At 48.1% G+C, this 10,241-nt stretch overlaps 1 pseudogene; it reads left to right on the forward strand.

Moving 5' to 3' along the window:
- Nucleotides 1-1,735: 1,735 nt before the first annotated feature.
- LOC119332993 lies at nucleotides 1,736-8,793 on the forward strand (annotated as a pseudogene).
- The last annotated feature ends 1,448 nt before the right edge of the window (nucleotides 8,794-10,241 follow it).

Here is a 10,241-nt window from a genome sequence, read left to right on the forward strand (position 1 = left end):
GTATTACAAACTACAAATATCTGTACTTTTGCCGCTTGAAATGACCACCTTGCCACAATACCAAGTGATACGTACAACACATGAACCAAAAATCTATGATATAAATTTCAGCACAAGTGTGATAAATAGTAGCTGGTTGCGATTGTTTGATGTGCCTACGCCGTCCATTGGCGCCGGTGGCACCGAAGCTACCGTCGCTGCCGCCACCCCAAGTGTATTACTGCTGCAGTGCTGCTGCTTCTTTGCTTACGTGGCCGTGTTGCTGCTGTTGATCTTGCATTGAGACGATGTTTAGCTCGCTCAACGAGGCAGTGGAGCGGTGGCATGAAACACGGGAGGTGGGAGCAGTGGCGGCCACCGGCCGGCACAAAGCGGCAGCTCCACGGCTGGATATCTTGGGCGCCGAGCTGCGGGGGTGGAACGGCAGACGGAGTGGCAGCCAGACCAGTGCCACGGAGCGGCGCCCGGAAAGAACATGACGCGCGGCAGGCGGTGACGCAGCAGTGCGTGGCTAGGGATCGGGAGGCAGTCAGCAGCGGCCAGGGGGATCGATCTGAATGACGTAGATCGATCGACTTGGTCGCAGGCTTCAGCACGCGGTGCGAGCGACGTCCATCCTCACGTATCGATCGATCCCTATACAAAAAAGAGACAAAAAAGAAGAGCGGCGCCGCCGCCAGGGGAACTACTCGCCGCCGAATGAAACTGTGGCTACCAGGGAATGGATAGGTAGGTGGGGTCGCTGCAACGCCGCCGAAGATTAAGTCACTAGCTTGGTGCTTTCCTTCAATAAGAATGAAGTATTAGATCCACTGCACAAAGGTCTTTATAATGCTCATTGTACAACTAAGCACAAATGTACCATTCGCAAATACCGATAATCAGGATTTTGCGAAAACTCCAGATAGCAGGTACTTTGTGATGCAAAACAACAACATATAAAACTATCCCTCATTCATAAATTAAGGCCAGTAAAATTGAGCCTAAACCGAGCTCTCACAGCGATTTGCGTTTTGCATTTTCGGCCTTCCGCGATCTGTAAGTTTCTGGCCATCAGATCTGAGTACACTTCCGCCAGGGCTAACTGTGCAGATTAGTGGCCCATCTGTCCCACGAGCTGGTGATCCGGCAACCGAATTTGAGCCCTCTGGTAAACTGGGCCGCCTCTCGCAGCCCAGTTAGCTAACCATCACAGCCCAATTGGCCGAATTCAAACCCACCATCTCTCATGAAGGAGCCGCGTCGCCCTCCTCCTCGCCCAAGCCACCACCCCTCTCCCACGGGAGGCTGAAATCAGTGTTGTTGAGAACGACACAGTGCAGGCAGGGTGTGAGGAGGGCTGATGGGGGACTGGGTGTGAAATTTGAGGGGCGAGCAACTGGATGAGAGGAGAAGGTCGCCGAAGAACAATTTGAGGGGGAGTAGTTTTGTCGCTGGAGGCCTCACCATTAGGAACCACGGGAAGGGGATTGACAAAGGAGGAGGAAGGAAGCCACGAACGGCAATGTAGTTTGGACGCGGCTCGACCGTCGCTTTCACAAAATGTAGCGAGGACCCATTCAAAATCGGCAACCAATCCAAAATCTGACCCCTCAATCGACTCCCAGGGGTTTTACTCCTAGGGAGCTTAGTGATATAGGAGATATATCTTCCTCCTTGCAAGCCACTAGTCTAGTCAACATACAATGGCACAGATTGTATTTATATGTTTGGTTCTCATAAATTACAAATAGAAATGGAAGGTACATGGAATCTTCTTGGCAACATCTAGTGAAGTTCAAGTTGTGTTTAACATTCATATGGTTTCACCAAACATGTCTGCTCGGCCAATGGTCTTAATGCAAGATGAGATGATTGATGCTCTCAGGTGGAGTGAGGGTGCTCAAAGAGCAATTGTTGGAGGCCATGCGACGTTGCAAGGAAGCGCTGCCCGAGGGTGGGGTGTCCAATTGGCACAGTGCATGCATCTCGTGATTCAGAGCTCAGTCAAACAGTAACCTTGTGATTGACATGTGGCACCCACCCGATTTACACAAAAATAAGAGAAAAAAATAGAGGAGAAACCTAACCTTATTCATAGCCTTTAAGTGTGATGCATCATTATAACTGTTCAAGGCCAAATTCGTGTGAAAGTTTGTGCCTCATCTCTTGCAGGTTATCTCTGGGGATATGGCTTCAATTCACATGTGGCCATCACGAATGCTTATAGCTTTGGGTGCAGCCGGCTAGAACAACTATGCATGGTTTATTCAACAAGTTTGGTCGGCGAGCCGGTCATAGATTATGTGGAAGAATTGTGTAATCTTGTGTACGACCGCTTGTGGTCATGTTATCTGCTTTATTCTATATTTTATTTATCTATACCTATATGTAATAATAAAAGGCTATTACTTCTAGGGTTACATCATGGAAATTGCCCTCAAAGTGATAAAAAACGATTCACACAGGAAAATCCCCCTCCTGGGCCGGCCCATGCAGTAGGGCCCTCTTATACTGCGCCGTGCTTGCTGAGAGAAGAAGGAGCCCCACCGTTTGTGGCGGCCCATGGCCGGGTGGCATGTTTTTTGAAATTGGTTTTTTATACTTTAAATAATTTGGGACTTCAAATTGTTTCCAAAAATTTAGAAAAAATGAGAACTTTGAAATAAAATTTTAATAAATCATAAAATGTTTGTGGATTCAAAAATATTTGCGATTTTATAAAAAATGTTTGCTTGTTGAAAAAATGTTCTGAATGTTGTCAATAAATGTTCGAAAAATAAAGAAATGTTCATAATTTTTTTAAATTTCGTGTATTAAATTTTTTCAAAGAAATTGAACAAAATTTCCCCAATTCAAATAATGTTCAAGATTGAAAAAATATGCTAAAAAGTCAAGAACTATTCGTGACTTACAAAATAGTTTATTCATTCTTAAAATGTTCAGGGATTCAAAAAATTATCATGTATTTAAAAAATTGTTTTTAAATAAAAAATTATTAAATAAAAAATTGTTCGTGAATTTGAAAAGTTGTTCCACCAAATTCTAAACTAATGTTCATCCATTCTAGAAATGTTGGCCGATTTAAGAAAGTTGTTAAAAATGTTTATAAATAGTATAAAGTGTTCATGAATTGAAAAAATTGATTATGATGTAGAACTAGGGTGGCATGTGGCGACATGATGCTCTTCTACGCCGTGACGCGCAAGCGCGGGGTGGAGCTGCCAGTCTCTGCCTTCAACTTCATGCTCTCGTCCCTGCAGAAGAACAGGCTCCATGGCAAGGTGACCCACCTCTGGAAACACATGGTGGAAATGGAAGAAGCCAACAATGTGGTGCCAAATCACTTCACATACACAGTTGTGATTGGCTCATTTGTGAAGGAGGGCCTGAAGGAGGCCATGGATGTTTTGGGGAAGATGAGGACGTCCCGTCTTGTCCCGGAGGAGGCGATGTATAGCGGCCTGATCAGCTTGAGTGCTAGGCATGGCAGAATGGAGCAGACAGTGGGGCTCTATGAGGAGATGGGAGCCCATGGAATTGTCCCCAGCAACTACACATGTGCATCCCTCCTGGGACTCTATGACAAGAGTGAGGACTACTCGAAGGCGCTCTCGCTCTTCTTGGAGATGGAGCAGAGCAGGGTTCTCATTGATGAGGTCATCTATGGTATCCTGATTAGGATCTATGGTAAGATCGGGCTCTATGACGATGCGCAGCGCACCTTCGAGGAAATCGACAGTACGGGTCTTTTGAGTGATGAGCAGACCTATGTGGCAATGGTTCAGGTTCACATGAATGCTGGCAACTGCCAACTATGATAAGGCATTGCAGGTTTTGGGTTTGATGAGGTCGAGGAATGTGAAGCCGTTACTGTTCTCTTACGGCGCTCTTCTTCGATGCCATGTCGCAATGGAGGACATAGCTGCAACTGAAGATGCCTTCAGAGGTCCTTGCAAATATGGCCTCCCTGATGTGTTCTGCTGCAACGACCTACTGAGATTATATGTCAAGCTGGGCCAGCTAGAGATGGCAAGTGCGTTCATTCTGAAGATGAGAAAAGAAGATGTCATGCTTGATGAGGGCCTCTGCATGACTGTAATGGAAGTTGCTGCAAAAGCGGGATGATCGCGGATGCTGATAAGATACTGAAAGAGATGAATAATGGTGGAGTGACCATGAAGAGTTTAACAATGGTTTCTATGATTGAGGTGTATGCTAGAAACAGAACCAGTGTCATGCAGGAAAAATATAGTTCGTCGAAGGCGCTAGCCTGTCGGACCAACAGTTCGGCGCTGAGCGCGACGTTGAAGTCCTTGTTGGACACACCCGGGGGTGCATCCATCGCGTGCCAATTGATCAGAAAATTGGCTAGGGAAGGTGAGGAACCTAGGTGCCACAGAGATCAAGGTGTTCATGCCTAAGCATACTGTCATCCACTGCTGCTTGTGTATTTATATTTCTGCAGGGAGTACATGTGAGGCAAAATTCCTTCATGAACAGCTGACTCAGTTGGGTGTCAGGCCTGAAGATTCTGAAACAGCTACTCTGATTGTCCAATATGGCCAGGAACAGAAGTTACATCAAGCAGAGGAACTGTTTTAGTCAGCATCGACATCGTTTCCAATAAGAGGGCCTGTCTACAATGCCATGGTCGATGCATTATGCAAGTGCGGCAAAATTGAGGAGGCGTATCAACTCTTTATGAAAATGGCTGATCAAGGCCATAGCAGAGATGTTGTGACAATTAGCATACTTGTCAATCACCTGACCAAACATGGCAATTTTTTTTCAACTGCTAACCCATCCTTGTGCAGTAGATTTGCTGAGGCGTTTCGCTTCCGCGTATACTCACATAGCAAAATTACTCCCAGGAAAATTTCAGGAGGCAGAGAACATTATACATGGCAGCTTCAATGGTGACGTTGAGCTTGATACCGTCGTGTACAATACTTTTATCAAGTCGATGCTCGAGTCAGGTCTGGATAAACATCTTTTCCTCCTCGTAAGGTGGGCAAAGCAAGATTTTCAGGGCAAGGATGCCATGGCTAACTGCTACAGCTTTAGTTTCCAAGCAGGCAAACTATACTCAGCAGCCAGCATATATGATCGCTTGATATCCTCTGTGTTAGAGTTGTGTCGAATATTGTGTACGAGTTAGGTTACAGTTGGACTTGTAGTTCTATTATGTTTAGATAGGATATGGAATCGTGTTCTAATAGGACACTTGTATCCTAGGCCTCTCATATATAGTGGGGTAGACACACGACGTAACCTATGCCAACATAGTAGCACCGGAACGCAGGGGAAGCCGGCGGCATGTGCCGGCGTCCAGGGCGACCGGGTGCGGTATTGTGACTGTGTCACGGGAAGGAGCGCCCGTAGTCAAGCCCCGGGGATGTAGCCATATCGGTGAACCTCGTTAACAAATCTCGATGTCATGCTCGTGTGATTGCTTGATCTTCGGATGATCGACGGTATGCCTTGGATTTATTCTAACAAGTGGTATCGTGAGCAAGGTTTAATAAGGCAGTGCATCTGTTGATCTAAAGGAAGTGCTTTGCGAAAAGATGGTTGAGTTAAATTGCGGTGCAAGACGGCAGCGATGGAGCGGATCGGTTGTCACATGGTGTTTCTGTGTTTCGATCAGGGCAGTCGTAGTGTTAGGAGCGAATCAAAGAAACTCTTGATGCGATTGGAATTTTTGTAAGGAGATGCAATCGATGACGAGAACGGAAGTTACAGCAGGCGTCCGATCAGCACAAGGCGCGTGTCCCATGGCAGCGGCAGGCTGGACGTGCGGCGATCGGATCGATCGGGCGAGCGTCCGACGGCAGGCGTACGTGCTTGTATTGCTGGCGCCTGGCGGCCCATGGTGCGCTGGCGGAGCTGGAAAGTCGGCTGAGCCTGGATGAGCTGCAGGCCGGAGATTTGTTTGAAAAAAAGGGAGACCGAGTCTCCACTGAGATAGGCCGGCTTAATCAATCGGCGGAAGAAATTCATCTAAGGGATATGTATCCATCGGAATTAACAGCAGGTGTTGACAAGTCAATTGCTAGTATTGGAGTTGAAGCCAAGGAGCCAAAACATGAAGACCAATTCTTGGTTAGTTTTGCATGTAGTATGCGGAGTTCTGTTTCGTATGTAGTATGCGGAGTTCTGTTCGTATGCTTGAGGAATCACATGCAAAGCTCAGATTATTTTTTCACAAAGTCAGTTATACAAAGAACCTTGGCATCAGCGGGTACCAGGTTTGAGGTGGAGAAGTTCACGGAACTGAAGACCTTGGTTATGGCAAACGAGGATGAAAGATTTGTTGGCACAACAAGGATGCTTGAAGGCATTGCGGGAAGTCATGTCAGCAGTGATGGAACTATCGTGTGATGAATGGAAATTCTTGAAATGATTTGGAGCCTGGGTCGGACTAGGTAGTCTGACGGGATCGAGGTGAGTCGGTTGGTACAGAAGACGGTGGTGGAATCGGCGACGACGACATAGGAGCGTGATGCCGATGGTGACCGACTTCTGGGCGTGGAAACACATGGCGCAGGCCCCGAGGGCTTGTGTGACTTCGACAAGACTATGGCGCGGGGTTGATTCAAGACGGTGCACACGGAGCTTGATGTCGACAGGGCGCGGGGTGGACTGATCCTCTACCATGGAGTCATGTTGAAGGTGGAGCTGGATTGAGGGGCTACGGCGTAAGTGCACAGAGAGTCGAAGCCTATTCAGCTGGAAAAAAGCGAGTGACACGTAATTCCGACTGGAAGCGTGAAACTCGTCATCGGTCGGTGATGATCGGTGGTACTCTGCAGTGGGGTTGAGTGGTGTGGGTTCACGACCCTTGAGACTCAACCGGGACAGCGGAGGCTCGACGCAGTAATAGCGGCGAGGCGTGCGGTATGCACGGGACATGAAGACGGGCCAGGGCTCTGGTGGTCATACATGTGGTGAGACAACTGCGAATTTGACTCAGGATGACTACAAACAATGGTGAAATAGCTTCAAGTTTCAGACATGCGGTCAAGAAAGGAGCGGTGATGTTGAGTTCAGGTAACTCTCATGTGTGACACCCAATATGTGAGTTGTTCACTTTCACGCAGGTCAATGATCAGTGCGTGATGGCGTTGGACTAATACTCTGGAAGTTGGGAGCACAAACTAGAGTAATGTGGAACTTAACTTTGCTCGAGTGTTGACTGTGGTCAAGAAAAAGAAGGGACTACAAGTTGGAGGTGGAGTCATATGGAGTCTTTGGAGTAGCAGCAGTGCTCATGGGATAAGCTCAAGTCCAACGTACATGGAAGTTTGATGCATTGTCAAACTCAAGGTGGTGGAAAATATTCACCAAGGTGGAGTTTGTTAGAGTTGTGCCGAATATTGTGTACGAGTTAGGTTACTGTTAGACTTGTAGTTCTATTGTGTTTAGATAGGATATGGAGTCGTGTCCTAATAGGACACTTGTATCCTAGGTCTCTCATATATAGTGGGGTAAACACACGGTGTAACCTATGCCAACGTAATAGCACAGGCACGCAAGGGGGAGCCGGCGGCGTGTGCCGGCGCCCGGGTGGCCGGTGTGCGGTATTGTGACGGTGTCACGGGGAGGAGCGCCCGTAGTCAGGCCCCGGGGATGTAGCCATATCGATGAACCTCGTTAACAAATCTCGGTATCGTGCTCGTGTGATTGCTTGGTCCTCGGATGATCGACGGTATGCCTCGGATTTATTCTAACACTTTGGCATTCCCCGTTCTTTGCAGACATTCAATATAATGATAACATGCATGATCCTGCTAACACTTAGAAAATGGGAGATAGAAGTATGCAATTATTATTTTCTCTCTTTTATGTTTGTGTTGAGACTTGAGACCACTTTGTCATTAGCTTCAGTTTTCTTGTTCAGTGTCTATGGCCTAGGAGGAAAGCTGGATAAGGCTGCTGAAATGTTTACTTCTGCACAAGAACTAGGCTTACCGATCGACGAGAAGATATACACAAACATGCTTAACTTCTACGGAAAGGCTGGTCAGTCCCTTCAACCTTGCGTAGAGGAATCAAAGAACATTACCCATGTCATGTTCGACTAGTTTTTCCTCGACTCTTGTTCATACTATTTAGTTCTATTTATGCAGGGACGCATCAGGATGCATCTTTACTATTCAATAGAATGAAGGAACTTGGTATCATGCCTGGAAAGGTATGCTTCCGTTGGTGTCTAATTTCTGAAATTACAGTTATCTGTCTTGAGATTGACTAGTGTGCAGACCAGTTTCAACTCCATGATCAATGCCTATGCCACTTCCAGGTTGCATGATAAAGCAGAGATTGTTTTCCAAGAGATGAAATCACAAGGTCAAGTTCCTGACTCGATGACATACCTCGCATTGATCAGGGCATACTCAGAAAGTAGATGCTACTCCAAAGCTGAGGAAGCAATCCAGATGATGCTGAGCAGCGGCATAACCCCTTCATGCCCCCATTTCAGCCACCTCATTTTAGCCTTTCTGAAGGAAGGCCAAATAGATGAAGCTCTGCTTCCAAATGCAGGAGATTGGTGTGGCTGTTGATTTGGCCTGTTGCCGGGCAATGATGAGGGCGTACCTTGAGCACGGCCGCGTCGACGAGGGCATATCGCTCTTTGAGACAATATGCAGGTCACTGAAACCTAACCGCTTCATCCTCAGTGCTACATTTCAACTCTATGTGCATTCGGGCAGGGAACCTGCAGCTGGGGATGTGCTAGAAGCCATCGGTCTACATGGTGCCTCTTTCTTGAAAAGTCTGAAGGTCGGATCAAAGTTGGAACCAACTTAATAACGACCATATCATGTGCCCATGAAGCTAGCAACCATCATAGGTATCTTCCTTTTGCATGTTTGTTCTTCCACAAATTTATTTCCTACTGATTTGTGTTACTACATCCAGACACTACCGGAACAGGGCTCTAAGCCGACAGCCAAATGTATGCCGACGGCCACCGTCGGCCTAATCCGAGCTATGCCGACAGCCAGATCCTGGCCGTCGGCGTACAACTGCCGTCGGGCTATCCCCGTCTACGCCGACAGCAGCCGTCGGCACAACACAGCCGTCGGCTTATCCCGTACTACGCCTACAGCTGCCGTCGGCATATACTGGCCGTCGGCATAGATGCGGGCCCGCCGACAACACTCATCACGGCCGGCTAACGACGTCAAATCTATGCCGACGGCCGTGACGGGTGGCCGTCGGCATAGATACAGGTGACACGTCACCGATCCAGAGCGCACCGACCAGGACCTATGCCGACGGCAGCCGTCGGCATAGGTGACACGTCATCGATCCGCGGTGCTGTACATCTGCCCTGGCCGCAGCTATGCCGACGGCTTTGCCGTCGACATAGTTTTTTTTTCTTTTTTTCTTTTTTTCCATATAGTATTATTATTATTAAGCATACAGTATGTGTTAATAAGCATACATATAGATTGTGTTAATAAGCATACATATAGTATGTGTTAATAAGCATATAGTAAGCATACATATAGTTTTTTTTTCTTTTTCTTCACTGTTTTCTTTATTATTATTATTTAACTAACTTACATATAGTATGTGTTAATAAGCATACATACATTATTTTTCGGTTCTGTACAGAGCGGTGTGACCCCCCTCACGAACAGTGCCGCCGCCAGCCGGCAACTGGAATGGGGACAGCCGCATCGGGTCTATACGAAGGGGACTTTGCTCCAAGTGTTCATATATATCGGATGACCTACCACAACCGGATGGTGTTATGCCATGTCCGAAGAGGCGGCACGCATCTCCGGGGTGTGGCCCCGTCACGGACGGCGCCGCCGCCGGCACCTGGAGGAGGGGAACGGACGCGTCGGGTCTACATGGAGTGGATGTATCTGTGGGTCTGGCCCGGATGATGCTCCCGGGTGTCTCTATGGGCGGACCTGACACAACCGGGTGGAGAGGTCCACTGGTCAAAGCCCGTCCGTGCAAAGTCAAAGGGCTAGATCTCGTGGTCAACCGCTCCAGGGTTAGGGGGGACGGGGGCCCTGGGGGGTAGCAATGCCACCGGAGCATCGTACCGCGCCTCATACATGTGGGGTGGTGTTGTGGCATGTCCGAAGAGGCCGCACGCGTCTCCGGTGCGTGGCCCCCTCACGGACGGCGTCGCCGCCGGCACCTGGAGGGGGGAAACTACCGCATCAGGTCTACACGGAGTGGATTTAGCTGTGGGTTTGGCCCAGATGTTGCTCCCCGGTGTCCCTCTGGGCTGA

This window comes from Triticum dicoccoides, chromosome 7A (genome assembly GCF_002162155.2).
Source record: "Triticum dicoccoides isolate Atlit2015 ecotype Zavitan chromosome 7A, WEW_v2.0, whole genome shotgun sequence".
NCBI classification, from domain to species: domain Eukaryota; kingdom Viridiplantae; phylum Streptophyta; class Magnoliopsida; order Poales; family Poaceae; genus Triticum; species Triticum dicoccoides.